Genomic DNA, 18,097 nt, shown 5'->3' on the forward strand with positions numbered 1-18,097 from the left:
CTATATATTCTGATTTTTGAACCATGTGAAGGAATTACCTACTCAAAACATTTTTAGAAACTGAAAATGCGTTAACAGAAACTGCAGCCACTTAGCCGGTCACCATCGCAATACTGTGCGCGTGTGTGTGTGTGTGTATTTGTCTGAAAATGACTTTATTCCACCTTCACAGTTAGTTAATAATTTGCCTGAGTATAGACGTCTAAGTTGAAAATTGTCTCAGCACAGAATTTTGAATATATTTTTCTTCATTGTTTTCTTGGATCCAATGTTCCTGATGAGAAATTGTTCTTTTTTTTTCCCTTTTTTGTGCATGACTGTCTTTTTTTCTCTCCTCTTTACTGAAGATTTTAGGACCATCTCTTTATCTCTAGTCTTTCTTTTCTTGACTTTTTTTTTTTTATTGTGGTAAAATAGAAATCATATAAAATTTATAACCTTAGCCGTTTTTAAGTGCGCAGTTCGGTGGTGTCCCGTACTTTCACGTTGTTGTCAGACCATCACCACCACGCATCTCCAGACTCGTTTCACCTTGCGAACCGAACCTCTGTGTCCTCTAAACATTAACCCCCCAGCCCCGCTCCCCCCAGTCCTGGCAACCACCATTCTCTTTCTGTCTCTATGAATTTGGCTACTTTTAGTATCTCAGACAAGTGGAATTTCACGGTATTTTTTACCTTGGGTTCTTAGCATTTTTCAGCATTTCCTTATTTATTCATTTGTTTATCACTTGTCACTTCCATCGCATTTTAAGTTCCATGGTGGCAGGGACATTGCTTTCCTGATCGTCCCTGTATCCTCAGCACCGAGGGCAATGCCTGGAAGAGAGTAGGCGGTAAGTTGATGAATGTTAACGGTACCCAGCATGGCAACTCCTCTTGGGGGAGGAATTCTCTATGCCGCTTTCCCAGAAGAGGGCTGAGCTGGCAGACATTTAGCATGTCATCAACGGCCTGGGATATGGGGTGGGTTTGGGGTTTGGTCTCAATTGCCTGAATTTCTGACTTGCTGTCTGTGTAATATTGTAATGGAATAACCAAAATAAGTCCCCACTTAGTATAATGAAGATCAAACTATCATTATAAGACAGTTTGGAAAAATTCTTAGGAAGAAGAATTGTCAAGTAGAGAGTTTTAGTTGGCAAAGAACTGGTCTTCTTTTACTTGTCTCTTGTCTTGTAGCAGAAGATTATTCCACAGTCATCAGATAAATACCAGCTCATCCTCACTTAGGAGAACCTTGGCCAGGATCTTGTTAGAGTGCCAGTCTTGCTTTCTTTCTGGGACAGTTTTAGGCTGGGGGGGTCAGCAACATTGTCTTAAAGGGCTAACACTAGATATTTAGGCTTTGTGGGCCATGTGATTTCTGTCCTAACTACTCAGCTGTGTGTTGTAGCACGAAAACAGCCAAGACATAGACAATATGTAAAAGAATGAGCGTGGCTGTGTTCTAGTAACACTTTATCTATGGATATTGAAATTTTAATTCCACATAATTTTCATGTGTCACGAAATATTCTTTTTCTTTGGATTTTTTCCTACCCATTTAATCAAAGCCATTCTTAGGTCACAGGCAGTGAGCTGGCTTCAGCCCATGGCTGGGAGTCTACCCACACCTGGACGAGGCTGTCACCACCTCGAAGGAAGGATTACCTGTAAGATGTAAAACATCATCCCTGGGCAGCACGGGGCACACAGAAGACAGTACACAGATGCTTACTTTTCATCGAGTCTGGATGTTCCTGAAATCAACAGGAGGCAAAGAACTTTAGCTCGCTTGTAGCAATAACCACTGTGCATAGAAACACACAGGTACGTTAAAACATGCTGCCCCAGGGTAATAACTTTAGTTTCACTCCTGAAAGAAATTATTCTAGGACTAAAATTAGAGACTAACTGAAAAGCCTACATTGAGCAAAGTTAAACAGGCTATTGCCTTCTTACTAGAAAGCAAATATGTCATGTCAAATTGGTTGTACAAAGAGCTCATGCTCATATATAAATTCTTCTACTGGGTCTCGTTATTGCTTTTGAAGTTCCTCATCTTTAATCAGTTTAATCTAGCAACATCCCACAAGGGTTTGTGTGCATGTGCAACAAGAGTGTAAAGATAAGAGTGTTGAGACACAGCGTAGTTAGGAAACTTGCCTGAAGTCACACAGCTATGGCACACACAGCCCGATTGAGACCCAAGCAGTAGGACCCTAGAACTCCTTCTTTTCATCACTGTGCTATTTTTAAATCACCACACCTTTTAATTTTCATGCTAATAATATTCTTTCTCTCCCAGGGAAATTGTTCCCTCTATAAAGAGAGAGTGAGAGTTTAGGGGCTGGCCCCGTGGCCGAGCGGTTAAGTTCTCGCGCTCCGCTGCAGGCGGCCCAGTGTTTCGTTGGTTCGAATCCTGGGCGCGGACACGGCACTGCTCATCAAACCACGCTGAGGCAGCGTCCCACATGCCACAACTAGAAGGACCCACAACAAAGAATATACAACTATGTACCGGGGGGCTTTGGGGAGAAAAAGGAAAAAATAAAATCTTTAAAAAAAAAAAAAAAAAAAAAAAAAAAAAAAAAAAAGAGAGAGTGAGAGTTTAAAAATAGTGCACCCACTTCAATAAATAAACTGTGATACGTAAACATTCAAGTCTGAAGTACAGGCTATAATAATCTCATCAGCCTGGCAGAGCGGGTCCCACCCACAACCTACGAAGGGAAATCATCTGGGTTCTACACACGGACCCCAAATAGCCTTTCTGGAAGAAGGCTTAGGAATAATTTTTTTTTTTTTTGTAAGAATGTAGGATAAAAATTCATTCTTCTATAGAAATGCTCACTTTGCCATATTTCACTATATATGTGAAGCATAATTAAATAAATAAAATTTCAAATTGGTGCTGGTAAAATACCTCTTAGATGAAAATGTTTCCATCCAATATAAAAAGCTAAGCAAAAGTCCATGTTATTTTTAAATACTAATTCTAGAATATACCACAGGCGCCACTGTCTCTCGTGGAGGAAGGATGTTGGTCGAGGGTCTGTTCCAGATGCTAAAGACAGGCGCTGGCAGGTAAGTCCCTTTAGAAATTTAGGTGATTTTCTTTTCATCACACTTAGCTGGGGAACTACATTATAGAAGAAATGAGACCCTGTGAGGGTGATGGTTTCTTCTTTCCCAGTTGTTAATATATTTTTAATCTCATAATTTATCATTGCCATTGATAAGTTAAAAAAAAGTGGTGTAGGTTGACCACAAGTAATACGGATAAAATTAGACAGAAAATGCCATTTTTTGATGGGGTGTTATTGAGTGATCTTTCTTCCCATATTTAAAACTACTTCTTATTTTTTCAATCACCTCTATCCCAAATAAGAAATAAAAATATCTTAAACTTATACTGTATCATATAATTTATGAAGTATTTTTACGTAGACGAACTAAGTTTATCTACACAACACTGACAGGTGTTCTTACTTCTTTTTATGGATGAGGAAGTGGAGAAAGATTAGGTGAGTTTGCTAGGATAATTTTCTTCCTATTCTCTCATTTTTTTGAAATGAATCATTTTATTACTGAAGGTCTCATAAGAAGACGTAGAGAAATGAGACTCTTATGAGTATTCCATAATTCTTGGTAAGTAGATAAAGATATTTAACTCTGACATTTTTCTTAATAATATTAGCCACCATCTATTGAGCTCTTACTTTATGGTAGGCTTTATAAAAAATATTTATTCTACATTATCATATTTAATCATCACAATACCCTAAGTGGTGGGTACATAATACAGACATGGAAACTGAGCCTTAGAGATGTTAATTTACCCAAGATCATGCATCTAGTAAACGGTTAAACAGGGTTCCACCCAGGCCACCTGACTCTAAAACCTCAGCTTTTCTATGTTGTCTGCTAATTCTTTAGAATAATAATACCACCTTCTATATTTTCTTTACCTATATCATTTTATAGCCCTTGTAGGGAGCAAAGTTTCCTATATATTATATGAAGACTAAGTAACTTGAAAAGATCTGTGATTGGTTGTAGGCTATGTTTGTTTGTGTTTTTTAAAAATTTTGCTTTTGGTAAGATCATATAGTGTGGAGGTTAGAAAGATGAGGTTATGAAAAGGCAAATATCAGAAACATCTACTTACTGGTGCTCATTTTGGGATGTAGGATACAGAAACTAGCAGAGACACAGGAGAGATAAGATGAGGCAGCCATAAGAGATAACATTGAAAGAGTGGGTAGGTGGGTGCTCATCAATAAAATCTTAGTGAAACTTTCCTTTTATGAGTCAGGCTTAAGGTAGGGCCAGCCTACCCCCACGGTGTTTTATACACTATGGGCCATGTGCTCTCCTAAGACTGTTGACAATGGCCCCAGACCTTAAGAAGCATGACTACTGAGCCAAAGTTCTAACAAGGACAGATTTGGCCAAACTCACCCACCTGGAATACGACAGAGCTAGGCCTCAAGCCCAAGTCACTTAAACATGTGTTTGGAAGTAGAACATGACTTTAACACAGCCAAGACCAACTCTAGGCAAATCACAGTGGGGGCATTTACAGATTAAGCCCCATTTCTCTGGACCCCAAGCACTCAGCACCTGCAGACTTCCCTCAAGAGTAGGAGGGTTTTACTCTGCCATCCTCCCAGTCCCATCCGTTGGACCATGGCAGTGCTCCCCAAACACACCTCCACCCTCTGTGTACAGGATCCACTGATGACCCATGCACAGTAATGTTTGAAGGACTGACAGCTCTCATCCCCTGCCTATCAGTGTTTTAATGTAAAGGGAGAATCCTGATGCTTTGATTAGCAATCCGTCTCCCTCCAGAAAAGAACTCTGGATGGTGGAACTTCAGCAGTGATACAAAGCTTAGAGTGACAAATGGAGCATAGTGGAGGGAGAAATTATTTTTAGGAGAAAGTTCATCTTTAGTCTGGAATCTGCAGAACTGGATTTGAGTCCTGGCTGTATAATTCCTTATGCTGTGTGATGATGAACAATTTATTTAACTTCTCTAATTCCTGGCTTCTTTATCTGTAAAGTGGGGCTAATAATAAAATCTCTCTGAGGGTTGTTGTGGAGACTACATGAACTCATGCATACAGCATGGTGTTTGCTATATGAGAATTGCTCTGTAAATATTGACTATTATTTTGGCCTTGGATGGTCAAGAAGTGTTGGCTAAGGACCTAGAATTGGGCCTGGTTCAAATGCATAACCAAACGTAGATGGACGGTATGCATTAGTTAGTTAGCAAATGGTGCCTAACCAAAGATAGGCACACCTGACTTGTCACATCCACCTATACACAGTCTTGCTCATGAGCTTTCTTTGTGTTTTCTTGTGTGGCACACCATTCCTTGAGGGGCACTTGACATGTAATAATGACAAACAAATGTTCAGTATTTTTCTTACATTTGTATTTTATAAATTGACTTTAACATAAAAGTTATCACTAACACTAAATTTTACATCTATCAAAATATGGTTTGAGACAAGCCATTCTAGTCAGTAAACATTCTAAATATTCTCTGTTCCAGAGATTCTGAGAATATAGTGTGCATCAGAGTCACTTAGGAAGTTCTAGTTAAGAATCCAGTTTCATGGGCGCCTCCCCCAGAGATTTGGACGCAGCACCTTGAGGATGGGGCTCAGGCAGGTGTGTTTTTAATAAGCACTCCCAGATGACCTGCTACGAGTGGTTAGAGATGCCCATTTCGAGAAATTCTTTTCTTTTACTTTTTTCTAGTCTAGGGAGAAACAACTGTTTATCTGGCCCACACAAAGTTTCCCGTATTCCCCCAGCCTCATTCTCCCTTCAATAACCTCACTTCCTGAAATTCTGTGGCCGAACATAGATTTGCATGTGAAAGAACGACCTACCTACCAGGCATCTCCAGGGACCGGGGCTCAAACTTGGAATACGCAGAAACCTGCCTTTGAATCGGAACTGAGACGCCTTTTCCTCCCTTTCCCAGGCTTAAAGTGTCCCTCTACAAACATGATTCTAAATGTCTCTTTTCTGAGTGAGACATTTTGCAAGGGGTAGTTGCAAATTTGATAGGAAAACGTAGATTTCATTTTGCTTTCCTTCTTTATGTTTCCCAGGAAGATCTCAGCAATTCTCATTTCTGAGATAAAATGACAGATAGATCATGTATGCTACAGGGTGTACTTAGGCGACGCTAATTAAGTCCTTTAAAAGGAATAGATGAAAGCACTTCATGTGCACTTCCATCCCCTAACAACACAGCCACAGCCAAGGGTGCAGCTTGAGGCGGATGTTGGCAGATGACAGGGTGGCCTTCCCTGAGTCAAAGCTTTTTGGTGATGAATCCTCTGGATCTTGTATTTCAGACTTGATTTACTCCCTCAAGCAAGTACAAGAACAAAGCAGCTTCTACCCCTTAATCAGAAGTCTTAAAGTCGTGGCTCTTCTCTGGGCCTCCTTAGAGAGTGTGACAAGCACCAGCAGGCCTTGGGTTTAGGGCTACTTTGTGAACTGGACCATGAGTTGAAGGTAGATGAGATGCTTTTAACTCATAGTTCAATTACCGTGTGACTTGGAATAAGTCACTTCACCTTCTCGAGCTTTGATCCCACCTTTATAAAATACAAGTTGTTGGGGCTGGCCCTGCGGCGTAGTGGTTAAGTTCGTGTGCTCTGCTTCAGTGGCCTGGGGTTCCCAGACTGGGATCCCGGGCGTGGACCTAGCACCGTTCATCAAGCCATGCTTTGACAGCATCCCACATAAAATAGAGGAAGATTGGCACAGATTAGCTCACAAGTTGTTGTGAGAATTAATGAAATAATATTTAAAACACATACAAAATGTTTAGCACTCGATAGATGATCAATGAATGCCAGTTATTATCTACCATTGTGTCTGCCGAGCCCAGCTGATAAGCCAGTATAATGTCTACGAGAAAGGATCTGAGCTTCTAAACAGCAAATGAGATCTGAAAATATAATGGGTCCAACATTTGTTCGCATAGGCCTCATATGATTCAATCTTTGAAGTATTTCGTCCTGTGGAAAAAGTAAAAATGGAAGAAGGAGGGTGGTTTGGAAAGCTGGCAGGATGTTGCTCGGCTGGACTAGACTGTTAGCAAAAGCCAACATCAGAGAGAACTCTTGGAGAAGCAGCCTATAATTAGCCATGAGGGCAATGAATCATTTCAAACATTTTCCTATGATAGAGCTCTCATTGTTTCCAGCACTTCCTTGCTATCATTTTCTCTTTCTTGGGTCAGATATACATACATGGAATTACTTTGAAAATTCAGTCAAAGAGCATAAACCCTTCTTCTAATGACAAGTCAGGAGCATTGTTACCCAGAGGAAATGCCAGGTTACCGAATTTATCCAGGTAACTCTTTGGAATCCTTTGTTACTTTGTGTGGATTTGATTTGTATAGATGGCACATCTGGGATAAAGTGACAGCTTTCTAAAGACTCCCTTTCTAATAATGTTCTAGGGCCCGGCAAACTAATTATTTAGCCATCAATCAAATGCATCTTTCTCACTTGTATACTTTGCAATTCCAAAGGATGGGAGTTGGCAAAATTGTTAGTGCATGTGAGCCTAGCTACGATTAACATTTCTAGAAAATACTCTTGTCTGTGTCTAGTCACGGACGCTGATCTTAAATATTTTTGTACTATTCAAATTTGGAACAGCAGAACAGCTTAATTCACTAAATATTTATTGAAGGCTTACCTAATATAGCGCAGAATGTTGAATACAGCTGTTACGTTTCAGTGGGAACAGGTGTGCATTTCAGACAACCAACTCAGGTGTACAAGAAGGGAAGTAAATTTTTTTACTAGGGAGAGTTAGCAGATGGATCAAATTTTGGTTTTTGCCCTTCTTTCCCTGAATTTGTTCCCCTGTCATCCAGAAAGGCAGGTAGCTTGTTCTGCTTCGTCCTACTGAGGAGGATTATGACACTTTCCGTAGAAGAAGTCACAGCAAACCTTCCTGACTTTTGCTTCCAAAAGCTTAAACCAAGGTTAACAAATCCTACACTGAGGCAGGTCTGGCAGAGAAAGTGATGGGGAGAGTGAGTTGGATGGGTCTGTGGTGAGCTGGAGGGCATGTGATTTGGGCAAAGGAGGTCGCTGCTGCACTATTCCAGCTTTTTTTCTGTGGGACGTGAGCCCAGGGAGGACCAAGACTTCCTATTGTTTAAATTTTTTGTGTGTTGAGGAAGATTCCCCCTGAGCTAACATCTGTTGCCAATCCTCCTCTTTTTTCACTTGAGGAAGACTGACCCTGAGCTAACATCCATGCCCATCTTCCTCTATTTTTCGTTTGTGGGACGCCTCCACAGCATGGCTGAAGGTCAGAGTAGGATGGCGCAGAACTTTAATCCCTCAGCCGTGGTGCATGCCCCAAGACTTCTCATTTTTTAAAGAGAAACTGGAAATCCTACTTTTTAATGCAAAGAACTTCTGGCCTCAGGCTACTTAGGAGAAGAGAATTAAACAGAGAGATAAGTTCCCCGAGACCAAAAGTGGGATTTTCCTGGATTCAAAAAGGAAGACAATTTTATGGGATCTGGAGAAGGAGCAATCTTTACCCACAGCCTGGTGGCAGCCCCTCCGTGGGCGGAGAGGAGATGCCTGGCTTCCTGGTGCTCTAGGGAGGGGACCTCGGGCTCTGGGATTTCTGGTGGAGCCTCCCAAAATTTCAATGAGCCAATAAAATGAGCTTTGGTATAGAATCCCATTTTAAGGGAAGAGAGGAAACTATGTTTATTTAAAACACATTTAAAGGTTTAGTGTGCTTGCATGAGATAATGTTTCATTGGGGCACCTTTAGCAGAGGAGTTAAGCATAACTTGGGCTCAAATCCTGAGCTCCAGTCATGAAGCTCAAGTTTATTTGCTGTGTGTCTTTGAGGAAACTTATGTAAACTCTCAAGGCATCAGTGTTCTCATCTTTAAAATGGGAATGGCACTTCATAATCCTGGTACCTCACAGTACTATGAGATCAGAGTAAACAATATGTGTATATCTGCTATGTTGAACAAGCAGGACTCAGGAGAAATAATCAGAAATCATCTTTATTTTAATCTCCAACTGTGCTTTTAGAATTTATTCAGCTGGGAAGTCCTTTTTCTGCTGCTAGCTGAAAACACAGGCTGACTGATGAATCTCCTTCTTCATTTGAGATATTCAGAAGTTGTTTCAGGGGGCTGGCCCGGTGGCGTAGTAGATAAGTTTAGTGTGCTCTGTCTTGGGGGCCTGGGTTTGCTGGTTCAGATCCTGGGCATGGACCTACACCACTCATCCAGCCATGCTGTGGCGGTGTCCCACATGCAAAGTAGAGGAAGATGGGCACAGATGTTAGCTCAGGGTCACTCTTCCTCATCCAAAAAAAAAAAATGTTTTTCCAGATACTCAAGGCTGCAGACCCTACTTCACTTGTGAAAATGGTGTCATCTCATATAACATAGAAACCCCAAATTTGATTTAAAGTTAGATCTTCTCCTCTGGAGGGAAACAAAAGCTCTCACTCCTTTGGTACTGTGGTAAGAGGGCACTGTGCCCGCTCAGCCTGGCAGGAGGTTAACGTTGACTTTTCCTGGGCCATTTTGTGCATCCTTCAGGGCCCCGTGGGAATCTCCTACAGATGTAGGCAGCGTGTTGTCCTCCAGCCAGCAACTCCCGCCCTCGGTTCCTGTTTTCTTCTCCTTTTTCCTTCTGGTGGCCCGCAGTACAGACTCTATCGCATGCTGTCCTATTACTTCCCCAGACTGTCCCCGGGGGTGGGTTTTAAAACAGCTCCGTGCTGCCGCATGGCAAGTGTTAAATAAATGTCATCATTGTTGCTATAGTTGGAAATAACAGGTTTGAGGATTGCACAAAAAGACATGTTTATCTAGTTCCAAATCAGGCACCTTGTACTATAGATAGATTTCAAGTGTTTCTGAAAAATAAATATTTGACAACTTGGCACTTGTCCCATATACCTGTTGTAAGTGCCCTATATGGGTTTACAAAGTGTGTATGGGCCAACACAGGACACGTTAACTAAACATCTGTGGATTTTGTGAAGGGGGCATGGAAGGCTTCCTGGAGGAGGTTGCCTTGAATTAGGCCTTTGAAGACGAGGAGGGTTTTGCCATGATGGGCCCGGGCAGCAGGAAAGGGGGAGGAGTGGAACAGAGGCAAAGGAAACGTGTCTGGCGCTGGCACGCAGGGGTGACGCGTGCTACAGCAGGGTTCAGTTATGGGTGATGGGAGAAGCTGGTGTCAGTGAGGACTCACTGGGCGCTCCATTCCACCACCTGGTTATCCTTCTCAACCCCGTGAGGCGGGTGCTGTCGCCACCCCCCCGTGTGTGCGTGAGGAGCTTGAGCTTCAGAGAGGGGAAGGCAGCTGCCTGAGAGCTCCCAGCAGCGGAGCAGGAGCCGGGCCTGGGCCTCCGGCTGTCTCACCTGAGCAGCACTGCCCGACTCAATGTTGCATTGGGCCCTCAGCATTCAGGGATGACAGGAGGGCGTTCGCAAGATCCACTGGATCAGAAAGAAGGCTCAGGATGGTCTGCTTAAGAAAAATATGAATTGTATATTGAAATCCTAGAAAAACTTCTAGTTTTTACCATAGTAATCATTTTGATAACTTCCTACCATTTCCTTCATTCCTTGCTTCCTCCCTCTTTTCTTTCTTCCTTTGTCAAATATCTCTTAGTCCAGGGACTGTGATAGTCCCAGGATATACAATGGTGAACCAAAGTACATGCAGTCTCTGCCCTCATGGGAATTATATTCTAGTGGAGGAGAAGGATAGTCACGTAATTTCTAAGAGTGAAATTGCGAGTGTGACTTTTGCCCAAATGGGAGGAATTTGGAACTGTTAGAACTTGAGATGAGGGGCTATGATTTAAAAAGGCCAGTGGCAAATCAGTGACCTAGAACTAAGTTCTGAGAGATGAATAAGAGTTAACTAGATGAAGGGGGAAGAGAGGAGTGCCAGACAGCAGGAGCCACATATGCAAAGGTCCTGTGGTAGGAAGAAGAATGGGCTGTAAAGGAAGCCTGAACAGTTAGAGCTGAGCACACCAGAGAAGGCAGGGTCCAGACTAACAGTGAAAAGGTAGGGGCCTGGTCACTCAGAGTCTTGCAGAGTATGTTAGAACCTGATCTTTATCTTAAAGGCAAGGGGTTCTGACAGGAGCAACTTAAGCAGGGGTGGTAGCACTTGATCAGATATATTTTAAAATATTGAAAATACAGCCGTGGCTGCACTATGGAGAGCAGATTAGAAATGAGCGAAGCAGAAGGAGGTGGAGGAGATGGGAGGTTATTCAGTCAACCAGGGGAAAGAGTAGCTGCTTGAACCAGGCGTGGCAGCGATGAAGAGCCGGGCAGATTCACCCGCTATGTAGGGGGTGAAATCAGCAGGACTTTGGGATTGCCTGGATATGAGAGATGAGAAATGGGGGTGGCATCAAGCAGACTCTGTGTTTCTGACTTGGAAACTGAATGGTTTGCATCATTGACAAAGGAAAACTAGGAATAGTTGGGTTTTTAAGGACTGGGTTGATGATGGTAGAGAAAATTGTGTATTTTGAGTTGTCACCTTTCAGACTGCGAAGACTTTTGGTAATGGAGTTTTAGCTTTGACTTTTCAACTGAGCTCCTGCCAACTCCCTACCTCTGATTTCCCCACTCACAGCTCCCTCTTTTCCTGGGGGAAACGTGGTCTTCACAGACTGACAGTCAATGGCGGCTGCCCAGCGCCATCCCGGGATGTGCCCTTGGCCCCTCAGATTGGACCTCTGCCTCCTGCAGAGCCCAGCACCAGCCCAGAGTCGCCATCAGTTGGCTCAGGTGCGTTAGGCTTGTGACCTTGACTCAGACCACAGTGTGTGACCCCTCCTGCCACTGATGAGGGCTGTCCGGCTGCTCGGGCCCTGCTTCAGCTCTCGCTAGTCTGGCTGCATCACTGCCCCCGCCCCCCGCCCCCGTCACCCGCCCCCCCAGCACCCCGCCCCCATCGACTGTCGCCTCTCCGCCACCTCCTCACCAGTAAGTCCCAGCCTGTCTCATGACGGGTCCACATTCTTTATGACTTGCAAAGATTAATAATTTCTTCCTTCCTCTGGCCCTGCCTTCTGTCCTTCCTCAGAAACATTTCCTTAGATCCTTAAGTGAAGCTGCTATCCTGCGAAGTTTCCACCAGATGGCACCAAAACACTATATTCCAAGCACTAAGCCGTCACCGCGCCTTCAGGAGAAAGAGCCGGAACCTTCCGCTCCTCTGAGATGATCAAGCACAGGCCCAGGGGCAAGTACAACAGAAATTAAAACTCCCGCTCCCACCTCCCAGAATGTGTGGTGTTGGATTTTTATCGGGAGAGAGAGAAAGGGAGGGAGAGAGATAGAGAGAAAGAAACAAACTTTCTCAGGAAAAGGTCTTTATTTTTTTATATTTTTCCTTCTTTAGAATCTGGCCTAAATGCTATGATGGGGGCCACCGCGTGGCATAGTGGTTAAGTTTGGGCGCTCTTCTTCAGGGGCCTGGGGTTGGCCCGTTCAGATCCTGGGCAGGGACCTAGCACTGCTCATCAAGCCACGCTGTGGCAGAGTCCCAAATATAAAATAGAAGATGGGCACAGATGTTAGCTCAGGGCCAATCCTCCTCAGCAAAAAGAGGAAGATTGGCAGCGGATGTTAGCGGAGGGCCAATGTCCCTCAAAAAAAAAAAAAAAAAAAAAGGCTATGATGGACTTTACGAAATGAGGGACATGAATATTCCTGGGGATCCTGTCATTTTCAGCAGGGTTTGCCTCCCTGTCCCTTTCGCTGTTTGCTACAGAACTGCGTGTTGACGAGAATAGAAATACAGTAGCTCCCTCTTAAGACAAGTGAAAACAAATCTATACATTCAACATTCTAACTAAACAAAAGAGTAAAATTAACTATTTTCTCCAATTTTAAAATGTAATTATCGTTTTTCTTCAATTTTAAAATTTAATTATCATCAATACAGCAAAAATAGTATGGATGATCATTTAAATTACTAAAACAGTTAATAAAATTAACTAAAATATATCTTCTTGGTATTACGTTCTAACTGCAGAATAGATATTTTTCTTAAATCAACATATTAACAATTGTGTGGAGGATGATATAGGTTGAAAAATTTTGAAGTTTTATTTTTTTTAGTAATATTTCAATAGCTTAAAAAATACCACACACTTTATAAGTTCACACTTTCTACTGGGTGATCAAGTGTCCATTTGGCAAAATTTAGTCAAAATTTTATGTGAGGAAAATCTTTTCTTTTATGATTTATATTTTTTATTGAGACAACATTGGTTTATAACATTATATAAATTTCAGGTGTCCATCGTTATATTTTGATTTCTGTGTAGATTACATCATGTTCTCCACCCAAAGACTAATTACCATCCATTACCATTAACATGGAAAAATCTTTAAAGAGTTGTTCTTTCATATTTGGAGATCTGGGTATTAAGTGCTTAATGACTTGGCCAAGGTGACAGTAAAGGGATAAATGGACAGTAGATATTAATTTTTATTATTTTTATTCTTCTTTGGAGGGGGAAGAAATGATCTATGAGTAAATGCACAGCGTGAAGTGAATTTGAAAAGTGAAGTCATGTTAGGAAATAATTTGATGCTACTAGTTTTGCAAATACACTTTTTTTAAGGAAGACTGGCCCTGAGCTAACGTCTGTGTCCATCTTCCTCTGCTTTATATGTAGGACACCTGCCACAGCGTATGGCTTGACAAGCGGTGCATAGGTCCACACCTGGGATCCGAACTGGTGAACCCTGGGCTGCGGAACTGGAACATGTGAACTTAACTGCTGCGCCACCAGGCTGGCCCCCGTATACACTTTTATGATATTTTGTAGGTATACTCTTTTGTAAAATTTTGCCAACAACTGTAACATGCATGTACATATACAGAAAGTACATAAATATTTCTTGTTTTGCAAAGATGTGTGTGCATGGGGGGTGGGTGCTGTGTCTTCCCACTGCACAGAGTCGCTGTGTCTTGCTCTAGACATTGGAAGCATTTCTGGCTGCTTCCTTACCCTGGGGAGTCATCTGAACGTCCAGAGTTCCCAAAGTGCTTTGGGATGGCTTAGGCTAAAAGATGCTATTTGTTGTGAAGCTAGCTTGTTTTATTCCCAAGGGAATTTCATCATTTTTGTATTTGTGAAAACTGTCATATTTGGAGATCTGGGTCTTTCTCAAAATGCAATTATCTGAAAGAAGCAAACCAACACAGAGTAGACCCCTTGTCTTCAAAGTCATTTTATTAAGAGTAAATTAGACTGGAAAAATGATAGTCTAAAATGCATTTTCAATAGATTGCTGTCTAAAATGCATTTTCAATAGATGGCTGTCAGGCCTGCTACCTGTCAAACAGAGAGGCCTGCAGTCTCATAGTGACATATGGATTAGCCCAGGCTTCCCCGCAGCGTGAAAACAAAAGACAATTGGTGATGCATGGGGCAAACTCATCTTAAAACAGAGATATCAACAAAGGAATATGACAGAATGAAAAGACTGAGTGCAGGCTGCTGTCCACATTTGCAAAGAGATTCTGTCTGAATCCATAACTTCAATACAATATGAGACAGAAAAAGAGCAAATACACATTAAGTGTAATTGTTTGTCGGGTACTGTATTTTAGCAAGTGCTGAATTTCGTTCTCTAAAGTGAGGAACAAGTGGGAACAAAGGATGAAATAGCTGCAGTTATAAAAAGTCATTAAGAAGAACCATGTGGAATTAGACTTATTTGATTTTTAAGCATCATGCATCACAGAGACTTTAAATGAATGTTCAGACGTTTCATCCACTAAGTCAGTTGAAAAAATAAAGGCTGGAGTCACAAAAGAATCTCAAGGGCAAAAACCCTTTTCCCAGTTGGAGCTTTAAACTAGGCTGGCGAGGTCAGCTTGTTTGGAAAAGAAGTGCATATCAAAGTTGAAGAAAATCATACAGTTCTGCTTAGGTTGGGGAAAATATAGTATGGATTTTTTTTTTTTTAACATCCCATGTGAACAATTACATAGGACACTTGTCTGACCAATAATTTTCAATTAAATAGAAATGAAATTTCCTTTAATAGCCATTTAAATCCATATATCCTAAGGGACTCAACAAACAAGTGTAATAACACGATGCAAAAGTTAGTGAAGGAAAATGATGCACTGAATAAAAGAAACCACTGGGTTTCAAAGCTTGGGACCAGATGCTAAAAAGCCAAAGGAAGATAATTTTAGAGTTCTGCAGTGCCCACCAGAGAACCATGCAGAGATTAGTAGGAAAAGTTCAGGAAAGGTCACCTTTGGGGTATCCTGAAGGAGGCTGTCCATGGGCCAGGGGTCAGAGATGACTGCCATTTTGTCAAACCATCGCCTATGTGATGGCTTCCTCCCATGGGGACAGGACTTGCTCCACAAACACAAATAGGCAGCTCCCTACAAAGGGTCATTTCAGGGGAGCTGGAAGGCTCATCGGGGTGCCGTGGTGCCTGAAACTCCCATGATTAGTTGTGTCTTAAAGCCTACTAGAAACTTGTGTTAAGTGTTCATGGATATTTTATGTAAGTGGGGGGGTCGCATATTTTCTAATTAACATATTAGGGTACTTGAGCACATCCATGTCCTTCTAGCAAAATGCAGTGTCCTGAAGGGCAAAGACTTTTGGGTCTTGTCTTTCACTGAGCCACAGGACACACATATAAGGCAACACATCAGAAGTCATGAGATTTTAGAGGGAGCTGAGAACATTAGAAATCAGTAGCAGAGTAGCAAAAAATTAGAGGCACCAGTGAAAGCACTTCCAAAATTCATAATTTTGTCTTTAAGTAGAGTTCTACCCAGAGAATTTAGGTTATTGATATTTTCTAGTACTATATAGGGTTAAACAGACATAGAAAAAATACATGAGTAAAATAAACATGTTTATTGTACATTTTACATCATTTTTCTCACTTGTGTTTTCACTTAGTGTCTCATTGTTTTCTTTATTGATTATACCTCTTGTCAATAAATGTCTCATTTTTCCACAAACCCATAGGAATCAGCTTTGAGTTCTTATTTTTGGAGTATAAACTCACACCCCTGAAACCACAGTGTGTGTTCTTCTGATACAATTGCCCTTGATTTTGTTACTATCAGATTTGTTCTTGTTGTACTAATGTGTTTACACTATTATCTCAGTATTAACGCACTGTGTCAGGTAAGATTGTTTTCAGTGCATAAAATAGATCGTAGTCAATATCCAAACAAGAGCTTATTTTTTTCTCGTAGAAAATAGACCAGAGATCACCCATCCAGGACTGTTAGGTGGCTCTTGGTAACATCAGAGTCTGGATGCTCTCTCTCTTTCTGCTCACTCATTTTTGGAGTATGTCTTCTATCCACATGGTCACCTCATGGATCCCAGATGAGTGATCTCTACCCTTCCCTGAGAATTACAAGTGGAGGAAGAAGAAAGACACAGGGAGAAAGGGTGGTGTCCTCATCAGGAAAGTGAACTGTCCCAGATATCCCCAGTCACCCTGTGCTTACATTTCATTAGCCATCACTGTGCCTGATGACCACCCCTACCTTAAGAATGCTTGGAAATATAACTTACAGCTGGGCGCAAAGCTGGCATTCTGTTTGTATGGAGGAAGGAGAGACTAGATATTGGTAGGTAACTAGCAGACTCAGTCTTACACCAGCATCTCACAGAGTCTCTGTAACATGGAATAGGAAAATGTGCTTTAAAAAAGATCCAATATTTAATTGCTTAGGATATAACAAAAATATATTGGAAGGAAATGTAGGCCAATGGAAAGATGGTTGGGGATGGGAAGAGGTTGGTGTTTGGCCCAAGTGCACAAAGAAAGCTACTTCTTCTTTTCAAAGGATTTGAGGTTGACTTGTGTGGAATGAAGGAAGGGGAGCAGGAAAGAATACTAAAGTGAAGAACAGAAAAAGATAACCATGACTTGTTCCTTCAGAATGTTTGAAAACCAAAGATGGGCAGGCGACTTTTACCTGTCTGCGCTGAACATGGGGCTGTAAGAGCAGAGGTAGGCACAACTGGCCAGTTCTGGCTTCTTGACTCTTTGTTACTTTGGTGGCTCAGCCAAGTTACTTAGCCTCTATCCCCTGGCCTATGAAATCGAGACCGTAACTATTCCTACCTCATTGATTTGAAGATTATATGCTATCATACTCAACACTTAACACACATCAAAATATGTTAAATATAATCATCAGTAGCAGCATCAATATAATCATCAGTCTTATGACTACAGGACTAGAAACTGTTTCATGGATTCCACCCCAATCTTCATACCTATTCTGTGGAATCTGGGACAAGAATTTAACCCTGGACCCAGATTTTTCCTTCGGTAAAATAAATGTAGTAACACCAACCTCATGGGCTGGTTGTAACAAACAAATAACAGAATTATGTAAATATCCTTTAAATACAGAAGTGTGATAGCCCAGTGTGAGATATTGGTGGTGTTACTATATTGTCTATACTTTTTTTCCTTTTCCTGTTTGTGACATTTTTCTTTCCTATTCTATACTTACTCCTTCAGATGAAATCAGTACGGGGTGGAGTAGATAATATTTGGGGTCTTTCTGAAAATCAGAGTTGACAAGTATGGATGGTATTCCTTCAGTTTGTAGCTGCTGGTGCTCAAATATTTATCTAGAAGAAACTGAGCCATGGTCTAAAATATTCCTTGTGATTTTTAGCTCAAGCGGAAAAATTGTGTTTTCAAGCTGTGTATGCCAGAGACCAACATACTATTTTGACATGTTTCAAGTTCTAAGCGCTTCCTTTTGGCTTTGGAAAGTATTAAAATTGTCTACCTTTGTAATAAACAATTCCCATTAAAAACAATCTCAGCTTGGAGAGTCCTCAGAGGAGGACAGTGCAGATGACCTGCCTCTGATGGTGGGAGTTGTCACTGAGCTCCGTTACTACCTGCCTCAGGCCCTGGGGCACTTCCACCTGCGGTCGGCCTTAAAAACACCACAGTGGCCACATACATTGTCAGCTTTAGTCACTTTAAGTGGTCTCT

At 41.7% G+C, this 18,097-nt stretch overlaps 1 long non-coding RNA gene across 3 annotated transcripts in view; it reads left to right on the top strand.

The window, feature by feature from the left end:
- LOC111768982 (uncharacterized) overlaps positions 1 to 18,097 on the top strand; it is a 71,250-nt gene that overhangs the window by 26,781 nt on the left and 26,372 nt on the right. Inside the window, exons 2-6 of one of the 3 annotated variants that reach the window (XR_011428750.1) lie at positions 1,556 to 1,811; positions 2,996 to 3,068; positions 11,697 to 11,851; positions 12,150 to 12,308; positions 13,753 to 16,079. This is a non-coding gene — a long non-coding RNA (uncharacterized lncRNA). Of the gene's footprint in view, positions 1 to 1,555; positions 1,812 to 2,995; positions 3,069 to 11,696; positions 11,852 to 12,149; positions 12,309 to 13,752; positions 16,080 to 18,097 lie in introns of those variants that run through there. The other 2 variants (XR_011428748.1, XR_011428749.1) reach the window with 2 other exon arrangements.

Source organism: Equus caballus, chromosome 19 (genome assembly GCF_041296265.1).
Source record: "Equus caballus isolate H_3958 breed thoroughbred chromosome 19, TB-T2T, whole genome shotgun sequence".
NCBI classification, from domain to species: domain Eukaryota; kingdom Metazoa; phylum Chordata; class Mammalia; order Perissodactyla; family Equidae; genus Equus; species Equus caballus.